At 33.9% G+C, this 19,539-nt stretch overlaps 1 protein-coding gene across 1 annotated transcript in view; it reads right to left on the bottom strand.

Annotated features, from left to right (window-relative positions):
* The window catches only part of LOC139502270 (protein phosphatase EYA1-like), a 105,976-nt gene extending 92,277 nt beyond the window's left edge, over window positions 1–13,699 (bottom strand). Inside the window, 2 exon segments of the mRNA XM_071291704.1 lie at window positions 8,761–8,817; window positions 13,571–13,699. The gene's annotated coding sequence lies outside the window, so the exon portion shown is untranslated.
* Window positions 13,700–19,539: the final 5,840 nt, after the last annotated feature.

Raw genomic sequence — 19,539 nt, 5'->3', positions numbered from 1 at the left:
ATTTGTTGACAGACAAAACCATGAAAAAATTTAACATTGACCATGAAATAAGAAATGAGGTCATGGTCACACAAATCTTGCCAGAAGGAAATATATATACATTAAAATCAATCTGTACACCAAATATAGTTGACAGCAGACCGAATTTGTAACATAAGGCATCTGCATACAAGGTATGAAGTATCCAGGCCTTCTCCCTTCTAGTCAGGAGCCTGTAATTCAGTGGTTGTCGTTCGTTTATTGTGTTAAATATTTGTTTTTCGTTCATTTTTTTACATAAATAAGGCTGTTAGTTTTCTCGTTTGAATTGTTTTACATTGTCTTATCGGGGCCTTTTATAGCTCACTATGCGGTATGGGCTTTGCTCATTGTTGAAGGACGTACGGTGACCTATAATTGTTAATGTCTGTGTCATTTTGGTCTTTTGTGGATAGTTGTCTCATTGGCAATCATACCACATCTTCGTTTTTATATTTAAAACAATAGTGTATGATATCACCATTTATTTTTGTCATAGTTATCAAAGATAACTAGATAATATTACCAATCCCAATGGTCATGCAAGAACCAAAATCTCACCGTACATATATGTGGGTTATTCCCTAAAGCAATGCACACAATTATGTACAAAAACCTTATAAGAAATCTGAATATGATAGGGAAAATCCTAAGCCTGTCAACAACATTAATTTATCTTTGTAATAATGACTTGTGATTAATTATTTTCATCTGAAATTTATTTTTGAAGAGCAGTATATCTGATAGTATGAGATTAGTTTACACATAATCTTTTTTGAAAGATACCCACTTTTTTCTTGAACAAGTTGTTTTCCTCAAAGTTTATCAGAGTTGTCTGACAAGAAACAGAGGTGATAAAAGATCCATTGCTACTTTATCTTTTAAGTGTTTTTACTTGTCAGTCACTTGCAATTTTTTTTTTCAAAGAAGAAGATTGAAAACATTGAAAACAAAGGAAATCATTTCTGGAATTTCTATATTTAAATATGCTGCACAGTAATCCATTGTACTTTTCAGTCTATTATGTATACTTGATATAAATATTCAAATTATGTAAAAAAATGATTTTTTTGTCAAATTTTGTTAGAGGTAGATTCGGATACTTCTTTTAATATAAATAAAAATGTCAAGGTTGTTTGAAGTTACTTTGGATTCATTAGTATTTGGTGGATAACAATTTTTGCGCCTTTCCTGGTTATAAATATGAGGTTCAACAAATTACAAATGTTCAATAAGAATGTATGCAAACTTTGACAAAACCAAATAAATGGGGACTGTGTCCATGGGACACAGATGAAGCTGCTGCTTGCATACCATATAACATTATAAACAGACATCACTGAAGAACAGTATAAGTGAAACAACCAAAATTCAAACTTGATCTGTATTTTGTGGTGATAAGCATTGTGTATAATTATCATAACATTTCGTAACGGGTAACTTAAGTTGGAGCATGGAAAGCTGATTTTTTCCATTTGTACAGGGGCATAACTCTAAAACAGTAAATTGAAACAACCAAAATGCAACCTTGATCTGTATTTTGTGGTGATAAGCATTGTGTATAATTATCATAACATTTGGTAAAGAGTACCTTAAGTTGGAGCATGGAAAGCTGACTTTTTCCATTTGTACAGGGGCATAACTCTAGAACAGTAAATTGAAACAACCAAAATTCAACCTTGATCTGTATTTTGAGGTAATAAGCATTGTGATTAAGTTTCATAACATTTGGTCTAGGCAAACTAAAGTTATAGAACATAAACTCAATTTAGGAAGTACAGATGGACAGACAGATGGACGTACGTGCATACAGAGGGATAAGGGTAAAAATGAATGCCCCCTCCATAAATATTGGTACCCAGGAAAATAAATGAACATGTTTTTGAGGACTTGTTTGCAAAACTTAACCAAAATATTAAAGTTTGAAATATAAGTCCTACATGTGTGTTTATACATATGCTTTTCAACAGTGTTATGCTTTACTGCGGAATCATCATTATTTATGGAATATAAATTTTCGTGGATTCCATGGGTAAAAATAATCCACAAATCTATTGGCTTGTATGCAGAATTTGACAAAATCACAAAAAATCAAACACCCATGAAAGTAAAAATTTTCCTTAATACATGAATATAAATCACCATGACAATAAATTAATCCACAGTACAAGGAAAATCATTGGTATTTATTTCCATATATTTTGAAAAAAATAATTTAAAGATGGATTTTGTTTTTAAAAACCTTTATAAGAAAAATAAGACCATAAGGATAGTCAAAAGTAATCCTTATTGTTTTTGAATAGCTTTCAACATTACAAAAATACATATATATTTCTTGACTGCAGGACAATACAACACAGATGTTCCTCAGATAGGATGAAGTTGCATTTTATTTTAATTTGTCAAAAATAAATCTTTTATAAAAATGCATTAAATGAAAAGAAACAAGAAATATAACACCAAGATGAAACAGTATCTTAATCTATAAATCTACAAACTGAAATTCTAAACCTTTATTTAAACTTTATTGTCATTATTAATCTCTTTTTTGAAGAATGATTTAAATATTAAATCACATTATGTTTTAAATTGTTTGATTGTGCAATCTTTTTTTTTTGTGGTCCATTTAAAAAATGAGAAAGAGCAGCAAGACTGGCTTCTTGACCTGTAAATAATTCAGGGAAGATATCACCCTTCATTTCAAAATATGCATTGTAATCTTTTTCATGTTTTGTATCATAATACAACAGGCAGTGTGAAAGTTAATTGTATTTGAAAGGTCAAATTACACTGAATTTAAACTATCAAATGAGGACATTGGCTTTGCAGTTAGGACCCTGAACTGAGGTAAAAATCCTATTAGACAATCAACCAAAAAAAGATTCAGTTCGAATAAACTTGCTTTAAAGAGTACAATATCTCCTCTAAATATAACAGATAAAATTTATTTTCCAAATACACCTGACCCAAACCCCTATTACACTAAATATCAAATGGTTGCCAATTTAATTCTTATCATGAGAAAAAATTATTAAGTGACCCAGATATACTGAAAATGAATTAAAAAAAACCAACAACAGCCCATACCTTCTACTGTGATGGAAAAATCTGTCCATCTTGACTAGGACATACCATATTGATGTAGGTATACTATTTCTAGATCTTATCTACTTGGAAAATATCAATAGCTCTAACAGAAAAGACACTATTGGATGTGTTTAATGAAATATTATAATTATGAAAAAAGGCTTAATGACAATTTCATGTGTTTTTCACCTAATAAACAGACAGATATAATCTTGAAACACCTGAACATTAACAATGAGTTCTTTTATGTTCATATTTTTTTTTCTCATTTTTATTTTTATCCAATGTTTTCCGACTTGGTAGCATATATATTTTAGTCAGTGTATTTCAAAGGCAAAGAAAGTCAGTATTTCAGCTAACATTGTTAGAATTTAAGCCAATGATATTGAAGTTAACAGATTCAGTGTTTAAGCTGATTGTACTGGCACCGAGGTGTGGTGTCAGTGTTTAAGCTGATTGTAATAGCACTGCGGGGTTATGTCAGTGTTTTAAAGCTGATTGTACAGGCACTTAGGTGTAGTGTCAGTATTTACACTGATTGTACTGGCACTGAGGTGTAGTGTTAGTGTTTAAGCTGATGGTACTGACACTAAGGTGTAGTGTCAGTGTTTAATCTGATTGTACTGGCACTGAAGTGTATTGTCAGTGTTTAATCTAGTTGTACTGGTACTCAGGTGAAGTGTCAGTGCTTAAGCTCATGGTACAAGCACTGAGGTGTATTGTCAGTGTTTTTAGTTTATATAACTGGCACTGAGGTGTACTGTCAGTGTTTAAGACAATATTGAGACTGATAAGTATTACAGTATTTGAGCTGATTGTACTGGCACTGAGGTGTATTGTCATTGTCAGCTAATTGTATGTGCACTGAGGTGTAGTGTCAGTGTTATAAGCTGATGATATTGGCACTGAAATGCAGTGTCAGTGTTTGTGCTGATTGTATAGGCACTGAGGTGTAGTTTCAGTGTTTAAGCTGATATTACTGGTACTTAGGTATATTGTAAGTGTTTAAGAAGACAGTACTGAGACTGGTATGTATTGCAGTGTTTAAGCTGATTGTATAAGCACTGAGGTAAAATGTCAGAGTTAAAGCTGATTGTATTGGCACTGAGGTGTAGTGTCAGAGTTTAAGCTGATGTTACAGGCACTGAAGTGTAGTGTCAGTGTTATAACTGATGATAATGACACTGAGGTGTAGTGTCAGTGTTTAAGCTGATGATACTAGCAATGAGGTGTAGTGTCAGTGTCAGTTGATTTTACTGGCACTGAGGTGTAGGGTCAGTATTTACGCTGATTGTACTGGCACTGAGGTGTGGTGTCAGTTTCTAAAGCTGATTGTATTGGCACTGAGGTGTAGTGTCAGTTTTTAAGCTGATTGTACTGGCACTGATGTGAAGTGTCAGTGTCTAAGCTGATTGTACTGGCACTGAGGTGTAGTGTCAGTGTCAGCTGATGGTACTGGCACTGATGTGTAGTGTTAGTGTTTAAGCTGATGGTACTGGCAGTGAGGTGTATTATCAGTGTTTAAGCTGACTGTACTGGCACTGAGGTGTAGTGTCAGTGTCAGCTGATTGTACTGACACTGAGGTGTAGTGTCAGCTGATGGTACTGACACTGAGGTGTAGTGTCAGCTGATGGTACTGACACTGAGGTGTAGTGTCAGTTTTTAAGCTGATTGCAATGGCACTGAGTGGTAGTGTCAAGTGTCAGCTGATTGTTCTGGCACTGAGGTGTTGTATCAGTGTTTAAGTTGATTGTACTGACACTGAGGTGTAGTGTCAGTGTTTAAGTTGGTTGAACTGGCACTGAGGTGTAGTGTCAGTGTTTTAAGTTGATTATTCTGGCACAGAGGTGTTGTGTCAGTGTTTAAGTTGATTGTACTGGCACTGAGGTGTAGTGTCAGATGATTGTTCTGGCACAGAGGTGTTGTGTCAGTGTTTAAGTTGATAGTACTGGTACTGAAGTGTAGTGTCAGTGTCAGTTGATTATACTGGCACTGAGTTGTAGTGTCAGTGTCAGATGATTGTACTGGTACTGAGGTGTAGTGTCAGTGTCAGCTGATTGTTCCTGCACTGAGGTGTAGTGGCAGCTGATTGTTCTGGCACTGAGGTGTTGTGTCAGTGTTTAAGTTGATTGTACTGGCACTGAGGTGTAGTGTCAGTGTTTAAGTTGATTGTACTGGCACTGAGGTGTAGTGTCAGTGTCAGATGATTGTACTGGTACTGAGGTGTAGTGTCAGATGATTGTTCTGGCACTGAGGTGTTGTGTCAGTGTTTAAGTTGATGGTACTGGCACTGAGGTGTAGTGTCAGTGTCAGCTAATCCCAATTATTTAAACTCACAATCTGAAATTTATTGTATGGATTAAACAGGATTTTGTCAATATTGCAAAAATAAATCGCATTTTAGTCTAAAGGGACAAAATCGCAATAATTTCTGAATATACAGTTTATTATTTACCATTAATACAACACAGTATCAAAACACATATTTATAACTAGACCAAATGGACTCTCTTTACAAGTTAACCAAATTACTGTTATATGTTTATAAATGTATCTGGCAACACTTAAAAGCAAAAAAAATAATCCAATTAGCATTTGATCATTCCTTTTATACATTGGAAAAAAGTTTGTAGAGGAACAGGTAAAGATTATGTGAATGTCTTTTGTTTTCTCAAGTGGTTTGGGTCTCTGCTATCTTGTTGAGATCCCTCATATCTCTTTAATTCAAATCTAACACTTAATAATCGGAGAAGTTAATGTTAGTACAACTTTACTTTAACAGAAGATTTCTATGCATACATTATCTAAGGATATTACTTCCTTATAAGCAGTGGGGTGTTTTTGAACCTCTTTATTTGGTAATAAAAATGTTATTAAAATACTTTAACAGCCTTAATTCAAAAAATGAATATGTCCTGATTTGAATTGGGTCATACTACAGATATAACATTATAAGTTATCTAAAAACCTGAATAATTATTGTTCTACTAGATAGTGATGTAATCTAAAGTATCCTTATTTCTGTTGGAAACAATCTTAGTTTTACTTCAGCTGTCCATGTTATATTGAATCTGTGAAAGGTCCATTTAGACAGGCAGTCGACAGCCTGGATGTGTGCGTGTGTGTGTGACGGATAGAGCAGTGGCAGATCCAGGAGGCGGAGTTTCCGGGAATGGAACCCACCACCATTTTTTTACGATCAATGCATTTAAATGAGGACATGTGGTTGGACCCCCCCCTTTTTGTCCTGGGTTAGGAGGACAAAGATTATTAAATACTACTTGATTTTGTTTATAAAACAATGTTTTATTTTTTACAAAAGTGCACAAATGAAAAATAATCAACAGAAATATAGATTTGAAGGAGATATTTACTTTGAAATATCAGTAAGTTTTATATGATCAGTTCTATTTTGAAGGTGTCTACTTGTTATACAATTTCTGCAGGAATTGAATATCTGTTATCAATAATTTCCTACACCCCTGCACTGTTAATATCTTGGGGTTGGTTTTCAATAGACTGATAAAATTTGAAAACAAGAGTTGGTACACTGCCTCCCATTTTGCAATACTTTAAAGTACCAGTAATTAAAACCTATATAGGCCAAGGTCAAATGAAACCTGTTTGGTACACTTGTCCTCCTACACTTCTATTCCTGAGAGTGAGGATGAGGTCAAAGCAATAAAACATATGTCAATTGGACATTTTCTCATCCCAACCAATTCATATATCAAATATTGTTGACTTATAACATCTTATAATGTATAGAGCAAAGTAATAGACCTCAACTGACCACAGCAGGGTGAAACAAAGATCAGGTCATACATAGATATAGGCATGTTTGACACACATATATGTCTCCCATCATATATTTTTTACCTTTAAAGTTTAGTATTGACATAGATGTAATACCCAATATGGTATTGAGGAATATATTTAAAGTCATGAAAACTTGACCTAATTGAGTAAAAAAAAATGGTAAAGACCAAGAACAAGATTCAATGACAAAGAACCTCCATGATTTTATTCTATATAAAATAAGGTATTAAAAGGCAAGACAAAAGTAGATTTCATCATGAAAAGTCACCTTTAGTCCAACTAAAAATACACTTTGTTTTGAAGTAATTTGTGAACAAAAACATTAAGTTTGAAGCAATAAAATTGATTAAGTTGAACTTTTCAGAAAACGTATCTAATAATTCCTATCTTTGTGTGTTTACAATTTCTTTTTTTTTTTGTAAATTATGTGTTTAGTGATAAATGTAAGTGAATCACACAATAATCTTACAACTGCCAAAACACAGCTGAGTAGTCAATTTACTACAGATAATGCAGCATTCTTTCTCCTACTTTCATGCATGTGGGGCTCAATATGGGGAAACTGTTTTACAAAATTAACTTAAAATAATCTGGATACTTTACTCCTTTGCTTTTAATACTAATCGCCGCATTTTGCGCCTGTCCCAAGTCAGGAGCCTCTGGCCTTTGTTAGTCTTGTATTATTTTAATTTTAGTTTCTTGTGTACAATTTGGAAATTAGTATGGCGTTCATTATCACTGAACTAGTATATATTTGTTTAGGGGCCAGTTGAAGGACCCCTCCGGGTGCGGGAATTTCTCGCTACTGTGAGACCTGTTGGTGACCTTCTGCTGTTGTTTTTTTCTATGGTCGGGTTGTTGTCTCTTTGGCACATTCCCTATTTCCATTCTCAATTTTAATAAAAATTACATCAAAATTTCAAATGGACTGTCAACACTTAAAATGAACATACTGTAAATTGAGATATTCAGTCAAGAATCAACAGGGTTCTTCAACAGTTATTAAAATCTCAAGTTATTTTGATAGTGGAACAGTATCAAAATCCCATTAACTAATCTAACAGTTTATAGAAATAAGCAATCCATGCTTTACAATTATATATAAACTATTTCCAACTTGATTCACTTTAAATGTATTCTAAATAAATGTTCAGAACATGTAAGCAATAACATGCTTATCAAATAAATATAATTATGGCAACACAACTAATATCTTGTAAACAGTCCCCTCTCTACACCCTCTTTTATTATATTAATGCTAACATCTCTTCTGATAATTTTTATGACATCTTCATTCATAGTTTGTTTATAGACCCCTCCTTAAATATCTCAGTTTTCAAAAATTCCCACACTAGATCCCTCCCCAAGGATCTCAACTTTCATAACTTCACCATAACTTACTCAAATCAATCTGTTTACACCTGTTTTCTGTAATAAGTACAGATCAAAGGCATGATACAAACATGCAAATAACTAATTACTACAAAAAGGTATAAGTATATCAAAAGTCAATATCACATTTACTAAGAAGAAAATATTTCTAAACTGACCTTAAAGAAAAACTGCCTCTGTACATATCTCAAAAAAATCTCTGAAGTAATACACGTAAATTATCTCCCAGAATCTGTCATTTTTTCTACGCTTTCCAGGTAAAACCAAATGATTGACTCTTTTATTATATTTGTAAAAGCCTTAACATTACTCCATTAACACACAGATATATGCACACCTATTGAACCACGATTCTAAATCAGTTGTCACCTCAATTATACATTATTAACTTATCAAAATGTAACTTAATTAAATTTGGTAGATATGTATCATTTCAGACTCACCTGTGAAAACTTTCTTACTTTATGCTGAGACCAGGAATGCCATTGTGTGATTTATATCTTTAAAATATATCACAACTGTTAAAATCAGTGGGCAAATGTTAGGTTTTTTAAAAGATATGGCACAAGAAAATGATTATGCATTTTTTCATGATAAAATATTCCATTGCAATTTATCTAACACTAACTTGTGAAATTATCCTCATTCATGTAACACAAAGAAGAACGGAAGAATAAAATCTTCTAGATGAATGGCTGACAAACTACTGTATAGAAATGCTAAGGTATGGTTATCATACTAAAATAAAAAAAAAATAAAAGAATTTGATAATACAAATTTTATAATTTTCCAATATTTAAAGTTCACAATTTGCATAAATTTGGCATTGATGGTTTAATAAAGAAAAAGATGACTGAATTTTGACTATTGCACAAGAGAAATGGTTTGTGTGCAGAGTTAAACATTAGACAAATGTAACAGTATGTCACTGTTAACCAGAACAGAATTACAAATTAAGCTAAACAACATATAACATATGGGACACAAACAAAAAAGATGTGAATACATTGAGCAAAAAAGACATTAATATAAGAGGTGAACATACAGTTACAGATTAAACTGTAGTGTACACAATTTGCCTATTTGAATAGAATTACTGGTGGAATCAGACATCAGATAATTTTCAGAGTTTGGTGTTTGTGGGGACATAATTGGTTGGTGGAATCAGACACCAGATGATTTTCAGAGTTTGGTGTCTGTGGAGACATAATTGGTTGGTGGAATCAGACACCAGATGATAGTCAAAGTTTGATGTCTGTGGGGAATAATTGGTTGGTGGAATCAGACACCAGATGATAGTCAAAGTTTGATGTCTGTGGGGAATAATTGGTTGGTGGAATCAGACACCAGATGATTGTCAGAGTTTGGTGTCTGTGGGGAATAATATGTTGGTGGAATCAGACACCAGATGATTTTCAGAGTTTGGTGTCTGTGGAGACATAATTGGTTGGTGGAATCAGACACCAGATGATAGTCAAAGTTTGATGTCTGTGGGGAATAATTGGTTGGTGGAATCAGACACCAGATGATAGTCAAAGTTTGATGTCTGTGGGAAATAATTGGTTGGTGGAATCAGACACCAGATGATTGTCAGAGTTTGGTGTCTGTGGGGAATAATATGTTGGTGGAATCAGACACCAGATGATTTTCAGAGTTTGGTGTCTGTGGAGACATAATTGGTTGGTGGAATCAGACACCAGATGATTGTCATAGTTTGGTGTCTGTGGGGAATAATTGGTTGGTGGAATCAGACACCAGATGATTGTCAGAGTTTGATGTCTGTTGGGACATAATTGGTTGGTGGAATCAGACACCAGATGATAGTCAAAGTTTGATGTCTGTGGGGAATAATAGGTTGGTGGAATCAGACACCAGATGATTGTCCTAGTTTGATGTCTGTGGGGACATAATAGGTTGGTGGAATCAGACACCAGATGATTTTCAGAGTTTGATGTCTGTGGGGACATAATTGGTTGGTGGAATCAGACACCAGATTATTGTCAAAGTTTGATGTCTGTTGGGAATAATTGGTTGGTGGAATCAGACACCAGATTATTGTCAAAGTTTGATGTCTGTTGGGAATAATTGGTTGGTGGAATCAGACACCAGATGATTGTCAGAGTTTGGTGTCTGTGGGGACATAATTGGTTGATGGAATCAGACACCAGATGATAGTCAAAGTTTGATGTATGTGGGGCATAATTGGTTTGTGGAATCAGACACCTGATGATAGTCAAAGTTTGATGTCTGTGGGGACATAATTGGTTGGTGGAATCAGACACCAGATGATAGTCAAAGTTTGATGTCTGTTGGGACATAATTGGTTGGTGGAATCAGACACCAGATGATAGTCAAAGTTTGATGTCTGTGGGGAATAATATGTTGGTAGAATCAGACACCAGATGATTGTCAGAGTTTGATGTCTGTGGAGACATAATTGGTTGGTGGAATCAGACACCAGATGATAGTCAAAGTTTGATGTCTGTGGGGAATAATTGGTTTGTGGGATCAGACACCTGATGATAGTCAAAGTTTGATGTCTGTGGGGACATAATTGGTTGGTTGATTCAGACACCAGATGATTGTCAGAGTTTGATGTCTATGGGACATAATAGGTTGGTGGAATCAGACACATGACGATAGTCAAAGTTTGAGGTCTGTGAGGACATAATTGGTAAGTGGGATCAGACTCCAGATGATATTCAAAGTTTGATATCTGTGGGGACATAATTGGTTGGTGGAATAGGACACCAGATGATTTTAAAGTTTGATGACTGTGGGGACAAAATTGGTTGGTGGATTCAGACACCAGATAATTTTCAGAGTTTGGTGTCTATGGGGACATAATTGGTTGGTGGATTCAGACATAAGATGATTTTCAGAGTTTGATGTCTGTGGGGATATAATTGGTTGGTGGAATTAGACTCCAGATGATAGTCAGAGTTTGATGTCTGGGGACATAATTGCTTGGTAAAATCAGACAAAAGATAATTGTCAGAGTATGTTGTCTGTTGTTGCAAATTTCCTGTTGGAATCAGACAACATATGACCATGATGACTGTCAGTGTCTGTTGTGGCATAATTGCGTGTTTGAATCAGATATATGACTGTAAGTTTCAGTTTCGTCATCATGGCTTGGTGAAATCAAAAACATATGACTGTAAGTTTTGGTTGTGGCATAATGGATTGGTGAAATTAGACATTATATGACTGTAAGTTTTGGCTGTGGCATAATGGTTTGGTGAAATCAGACAACATATGACTAAGTTTTGGCCGTGGCATAATGGTTTGGTGAAATCAGACAACATATGACTAAGTTTTGGTTGTGGCATAATGGTTTGGTGAAATTAGACATCATATGACTAAGTTTTGGTTGTGGCATAATGGTTTGGTGAAATCAGACAACATATGACTAAGTTTTGGCCGTGGCATAATGGTTTGGTGAAATCAGACAACATATGACTAAGTTTTGGTTGTGGCATAATGGTTTGGTGAAATTAGACATCATATGACTAAGTTTTGGTTGTGGCATAATGGTTTGGTGAAATCAGACAACATATGATTGTAAGTTTTGATTGTGGCATAATGGTTTGGTGAAATCAGACAACATATGACTAAGTTTTGGCCGTGGCATAATGGTTTGGTGAAATCAGACAACATATGACTAAGTTTTGGTTGTGGCATAATGGTTTGGTGAAATTAGACATCATATGACTAAGTTTTGGTTGTGGCATAATGGTTTGGTGAAATCAGACAACATATGATTGTAAGTTTTGATTGTGGCATAATGGTTTGGTGAAATCAGATAACACATGACTGTAAGTGTCGGTTGTGGCATAATGGTTTGGTGAAATTAGACATTATATGACTGTAAGTTTTGGTTGTGGCATAATGGTTTGGTTGAATATAACATCAGATGATTGTCTGAGTCTGTTATGGCATGATTTCTGGGCAGAATCATAGTCCTACACAAAAATTATACCAGTGATCACCTTTATTTTCTAATAAATTACCATGTAAATTACCATGTAAGGGTTTACATGATGATACTACTACCTTCTTTAGGCATATGATTAGAGATTTTTCCTGGGCTATTGTATCCGCAATCTACAGCCCACAAAACTACTTATTGGAAAAGTTTGGTTTTGTCACTTTGCGAGTCCTTGTCCTAATAGACCGGTAAATCTTTGTTTATTTTTTAAAACCTTTACTAAAATGCCATTACCTGAAATCATATCATACAACAAAGATGTAAAGTTGAATGATATCATTATATTTTTTTTAAATCTTTTACAGTCCATGAGGTGTATTTAAACCTTTTTATAACCAGTCTATAGCACTATGGATCTATTGATCATAATTAAAAGCCAATTATAAATGTTTTGTGCATGTAAACACTCCAGGAAGGACTGAAGGTCATTTGGCTCATTATAAAACACACCCTTAAAGGAATTATTAAATTAAGTTGTTACTATTTATATCAATAACACAGCCATCTTGTACATATGATACTTTGAATGGAGCGTCTAGATTTACATTTTTACTATGGAATGTACACACTTGGCATTAATTAGTCAATACCAGCTGATCATAGATCTAAACAATACATGTGAATAAAACACACAGGTGCCCTATTACAGAACATGCCAATTTTAATTGATTATTAAGATAAAAAGGAAATGGTAACAGTATTGATGCTTTTAAACTATATACATACAAATCTATCTTTGCATTTAGGAAATAGTTCATTAATTATAATGTCAATGTGAGGAAATACATCATAAAACATAACTTTTAAAAAGTTAAACAGTTACAAGCTATTTTTTCTATAAAGTTAAGATTATTTGTTTGTGTTGTTTTACATCTTTTTACTTGATTAACTGAATTATCTTCCTTATATACTTATTTACTATCATATATAAAGGAAAACAAAGAAAATGCAACCGTTACAGCTGACACAGTTATTTCTTGTCTTTATAAGTTATAATGCTTTATTTTTTTCAAATCTTTTCAACACCTTTCCGCTTTTATTTCTTTGCAATTTCGAAAATTGTGTTTAATAGGCATATCATAAGAAGACATTTGTATATTATAACTATTGATACACAAAACTTTTAAACTTTTGTAAGTAGGGCAAGATGCAATCAAAATAAAGAAGTTGTAAATATATGCACGTGATTTTAGATGAAGTTTCTCGACAAATATACATGTTTCACGCTTGTCAACCCCGAAAACAGTTTATTATCAACTTACCTTAAACTTATTTACTACTTGTCAATCCTGTTATTAATAAAAATCAATGAATTTCAAATATTCTATCAGGTGCACTTCTTCGGTTCAAATGTTCGCCATTTCTTCCAGGATGATGGGTAAAGAAAAACCAAGAGGTGTCCGAAAGGGTAGAGAGATGATTAGTATTCCCGCCAAAATGTCAAGATGTACATTTTTAGTCTCGAGGACGTTTAATAATCAAGACTTATATATATAAATTTTGTAGTACATGTAGTGTACTATATTTTTTTTATAGTTGAATGATTAACTCAATGGCAAATAGTTCATGCATGTTCACGACTACGTTTATATGTACTATAATGGTAAACAATCAAATGTGAAGCATAATTCATTTTATGGATTGTAGTAATTCTGGAGTAAACAAAATATACCAAGTGTTTCTCGTTTCTCGTTTATATATAGATTAGACTGTTGGTTTTCCTGTTTGAGTGGTTTTACACTAGTATTTTTTGGAACCCTTTATATCTTGCTGTTATGTGCGAGCCAATGCTCCGTGTTGAAGGCCGTATCGTCACCTATATTGGTTTACTTTTATAAATTGCTACTTGGATGGAGAGTTGTCTCATTGGCATTCATACCACACCTTCCTATATCTGTCATAGAAGTGTTGTTTTGGACTCATTGAATTGATATCTGTATCAGAGACATATACAAGTCAGAAACATAATACAGCAGAGGCATATAATACAATTATCATATATCTCTGATAGTTTTGTATCATTATTCTCTGATGCATTTTAAAAATTGTTTCATTTGACTTCTATATTTTGAACATGCATGTCATATTTGTGATTTCTGACATATATAAGAAGATGTTGTATGATTACCAATGAGACAACTCCCAACAAGAGACCAATTAAATGACGCAGAAATTGACCACTATATATTGGTCATCGTACGGCCTTCAACAATGAGCAAAGCCCACACCGCATAGTAAGCTATAAAGTCCCTACTGAATGTCAAATGTAAAACAATCAACGATCAGATTTACGAACAAATTATAAACAAAACAACTTCTGCTGTTGTCTGTTCTATGGTCGGGTTGTTTTCTCTTTGACACATTCCCCATTTCCATTCTCAATTTTACATTATCATTATGTTATAATACAACAACAAACAACCACTGAATTACAGGATACTGACTTATGACAGGCACATATACGGAATGTGACGGGGTTAATCATGTTTGCTTGCACCAAAACTTGGGACAATGGTGTAACAACGGTACGACGTACATTGTAAGAACACATTCTGAAAGGCAGTTGAAAAGTCTTAACTCATTAGATTGATAGAGGGCACATACAAACCTAACAAAAGCTCAAACCACACAAGATCTGAGAGTACTAGCAGTTACTAAAAGCTAGCTATAGTTCAGAGCAAATAACGACTAATAAATACTACTGTAATTAGCATATATCGAAATACTGTTATAAGTCTAAGATGAGACAGTCCACAACAGAAGCATAACAAAGTGGAGTAAATGAAACAGTACAAACATGTTCATATAGTGTCACCAGTATGATCAGGACTAGGTATACTGAAATGTTACTAGCATTTAATACACCCATTTGTAGTTTGAAATAAACTTTATGTACTTCTAAAACAGTACATTGGCTAGAGGTATAGGGGGAGGGTTGAGATGTGTTTTCATATCAAATTTTCTTTTGGGTAATGTATGAGGATGAGTTGTTTACACCTACAAGTTATCTGTCAGTTGGCAATGTCATGGGAGTCGACAGGAGATTTATCAATCGTATTTTGTGTTTGATGTCTTTTCTTAAGACATATTTACACGGCAGGTATTGATTAAACGGAAGAAGCATGAAGTCTATAGGTTTTTATAGACCGCTTTTTATTTTATTTATTCCTTTGGCAAAGGTGTTTTCTGTCTTCTTTCTTCGGGTTATGCTTTTATTTGTTGTTGCTCTCTTGCTTTGTTTTCACTTCTGATGTCTAATTCTGTTTTAAACAGTGTCCCCAAAATAAAATAACTCAGTTCACTTTTAGTTGTGTTGACCTTTGTCTGTATTGGGGTTATCCAGGTGATATTTTGCATGAGCATTTTTAATATTTGATACGGTATTCTTTTAGACTTTAATTCTTTAAGTCATAAATTTATTTATCCATGTATATGCAACTTGACCACAAGAGTAACTTATCATTGGGAGTGGATAAACATCTTTCTCAGTGACTTTGTTCAGCATGCGGTAATCAACACAAAATCTCATCTTTCAAAAACCAAGCATTTTAACAATTCAAGAGGTCCCGATGACATTATATTCATTTGCAATTGTCAATTTCACCAATAATGATACCCAAGATAGTAATTAAAATACGCGTTTCATCCACATGAGATTCATAATAAGTGATTAAGCCAAAACAGTTGAAATGCCAAAATGAACAACAAAGGTGAACAACATACCAAATTAAAAAGTTGTGCCAAATATATCGAGGGTCTGTTCAGTCATGGTTATTGTTTGATGATTTTAAAAAGAGAGCCGAAAGATACCAAAAGGGATGTTCAAAATAAAGGCAACAGTAGTATATCGCCGTTCAAAACTCATAAATCCATGGACAAAAAACAAAATCGGGGCAACAAACCAAAACCGAGAGAAACGCATTAAATACAAGAGGAGAACAACGACACAACACCAAAACGTAACACACACAGAAACGGAACAAGCAACAGACAAATCTCATAAGAACAACAAATATAACACCAAAACCAAACACATGAACCTGGGACAGACAAGTACCGTGACACGTCTTATAGCAATGTGAACTCACACTCAAAAACAAAAGAAAACAAACGACACAACGGAAACACAACGCCAAAATGCAACACACACAGAAAAACGAACAAAAATATTACAATGGCCATATTCCTGACTTGGTACAGGACATTTTTAAAGGAAAAAATGGTGGGTTGAAACTGGTTTTGTGGCATGCCAAACAGCCCTCTTTTATGGCCATGTGAAATATAACATTAAAATGACAATATAATATTACAGGACTACAATATTAATAAATAGGAGAGCAGAATTGACAAAGGAAACACATGAATAATAGCTAAAAAAAGGTAAAAAGTTTTAAATTTTACTAGTCTACGCCAGAAGTGTATTTTGTCCACACAAGACATACTAGTGACGCCAAGATACAAAAGTTTGAAAGCCGAAACAAGAACAAAGTTCAACAGCATCGAGACCAAAAGTCCAAAAAAAGTTGTGCCAAAAAACGGCCAGGGTTTTCTGTCAAGTACCAGAACATCCCTATTATTTAGAATAATTTATACTTTTGCAAACAGTAAATTTTATAAAATGACTATACAAAAGATATATGATAAAACTGAAGTATTAACTAATTACAGGAAACAACCGAAATACACTACATAACCCGACGAAATGCAGCACATCCGAATCAACGCCAAGTGAATTCAAGCTCCGAAATCATTCCGATTTTTTTTTCTTCAAATTATTAAGTCTATTTCTTTAGATATGTGTACCTACGTTGCCATTTTAAGTGAATATTTTTCTTATAACTATCTTTATTAAAGAGCGCAGATGAGTAAAATACTTTAATATTATTTCACACATACTAACTGATCTTTGGAATTTCTTACAATCATTAAACATGATTGCATAAATTGATATATGCTTAATTTATATTCGTTCTTTTATAAAAATGTTGTCGTTATATACATATGTTATAGTTTCAAACACAAAATGAACGTTTGTTTGTAACTTCGTTGGAAAAATGTTGAATGGGAAACCTAACTAGGATATTTAGACCTTATTTAGCACACAGTGGCTTCAAACAATTACATACTTCACAGATGACAGACAACAAATAATAAAAAAAGCTTACACACATTTTGATAACATTCCCAATTGCTTAAGGATATGATTAAACTTTGCTGTTATTCCTTTTCTATTTCATATACCCCGTTTCTACATTGCCTTCCCATTGCATAACTTAACCTCAAACTAACCTCTAGGTGATTAATATAAGACTTCCTGACCAAAATACACTTTTCTAATGCCAGTCTGACATCAGCCTATTATTTTTCATAAGTTGAGAGCAAAACATTTATTGCTACTTCAAACGAGAAGCCCAGGATAAAACCTTCATCTGCATATGGAAATTGTTTCCAAGAATAAATTGTAATATTAGTGTGCCACACATCTGATGGTTGAAATCCTACAAATCAAGACAACGAAGGTTTATAGATGATAATATCTTATATCAAAGGTAACAAGCAGAAACTGAGGGAATTTGATTAACTCCAAGAGGAGCAAGACAAGGAGAGTAGACTTGAAAAGTGTCCATTTCTATCTGATGGTTGAAGTCCTAAAATTTAGACAACAAAAGTTTATAGATGTACATATCTTATATCGAACACAAACCAATGAAACAAGCCGAAACTGAGGAAATCTTGTGAACTCAAATAGGAACAAGACAAGGTCCGTTGGACTTGAACGGTGTCTTTTTCTTTGGATGTAATAATTGTCATCTGGAATCATTACAGCTTAAAAGACTATTTTGGATTCTATGATTTAAGACTACAAAAAACGTGTCACTAGTAAACTGAGACTAAGATTGTGCTTATGATCAACAAGTTCATGATTGTGGCCTTTAAAATTTGTAGTGATTATTTTAGTCGTTTTTCACCATTACCCTGTTGGAGCAGCTTTTACTCAGGTGTACACCACTGCTATGTAAGTTGTCTAGTTTGAACATGCATGACTAGGTGTATTATTTGAAATATGTACACGACATAAAGTAGAAGCTAAAGATATTAAAAGGATATTCAAACACAAAAGATGAAAAAACTAGAGGCTCTAAAGAGCCTGTGTCGTTCACCTTGGTCTATGTGCATATTAAACAAAGGACACAAATGGATTCATGACAAAATTGTATTTTGGTGATGGTGATGTGTTTGAAGTTCTTACTTTATTGAACGATTTTGCTTCTTACAATTAAATCTATAATGAACTTTGCCCATTAGTAACAGAACTATATTTGGTAAAAATTTACATAAATTTTCCAAATTAATGAAAATTGTTAAAAATTGACTATAAAGGGCAATAACTCCTTAAGGGGTCAATTGACCATTTAGGTCATGTTGACTTATTTGTAGATCTTACTTTGCTGAACATTATTGCTGTTTACAGTTTATCACTATCTATAATAGTATTCAAGATAACAAAAAACGGCAAAATTTCTTAAAAAATTACCAATTGGAGGGCAGCAACCCAACAACCAGTTGTCCAATTCATCTGAAAAAATTCAGGGCAGATAGATATTGACTTGATTAACAATTTAACTCCTTGTCAGATTTGCTCTAAATGCTTTGGTTTCATAGTTATAAGCCAAAAACTGCATTTTACCCCTATGTTCTATTTTTAGCCGTGGGCATAGGCGGATCCAGGGGGGGGCCCGGGCCCCCCTTTTCGTGGGAAAAATTTGGTTGATTATATAGGGAATCACTGAAGCATGACTGGAGAGGGCGCCCCCCCCCCCCCCCCCCCCCCCCCCCCCCCCCCCCGTAGGTCAGTCAATGGGCCCCCCCCCCTAAGAAAAATTCTGGATCCGCCACTGGTGGCGGCCATCTTGGTTGAATGGCCAGGTCATCGGACACATTTTTCAAACTAAATACCCCAAAGGAGATTTTTGTAAAAGATTACTTAGATTTATGAAAAATGGTTAAAAATTGACTATAAAGGGCAATAACTCCTAAAGGGGTCAACTGACCATTTCGGTCATGTTGACTTATTTGTAAATCTAACTTTACTGAACATTATTGATGTTTACAGTTTATCTCTATCTCTAATAATATTCAAGATAATAACCAAAAACAGCAAAATTTCCTCAAAATTACCAATTCAGGGGCATCAACCCAACAACGGGTCGACCAATTCAACTGAAAATTG

Source organism: Mytilus edulis, chromosome 1 (assembly GCF_963676685.1).
Source record: "Mytilus edulis chromosome 1, xbMytEdul2.2, whole genome shotgun sequence".
NCBI classification, from domain to species: Eukaryota; Metazoa; Mollusca; class Bivalvia; order Mytilida; family Mytilidae; genus Mytilus; species Mytilus edulis.
Note: the sequence above shows the minus strand (reverse complement) of the source record. Positions and strands in the feature narration are given on the sequence as shown.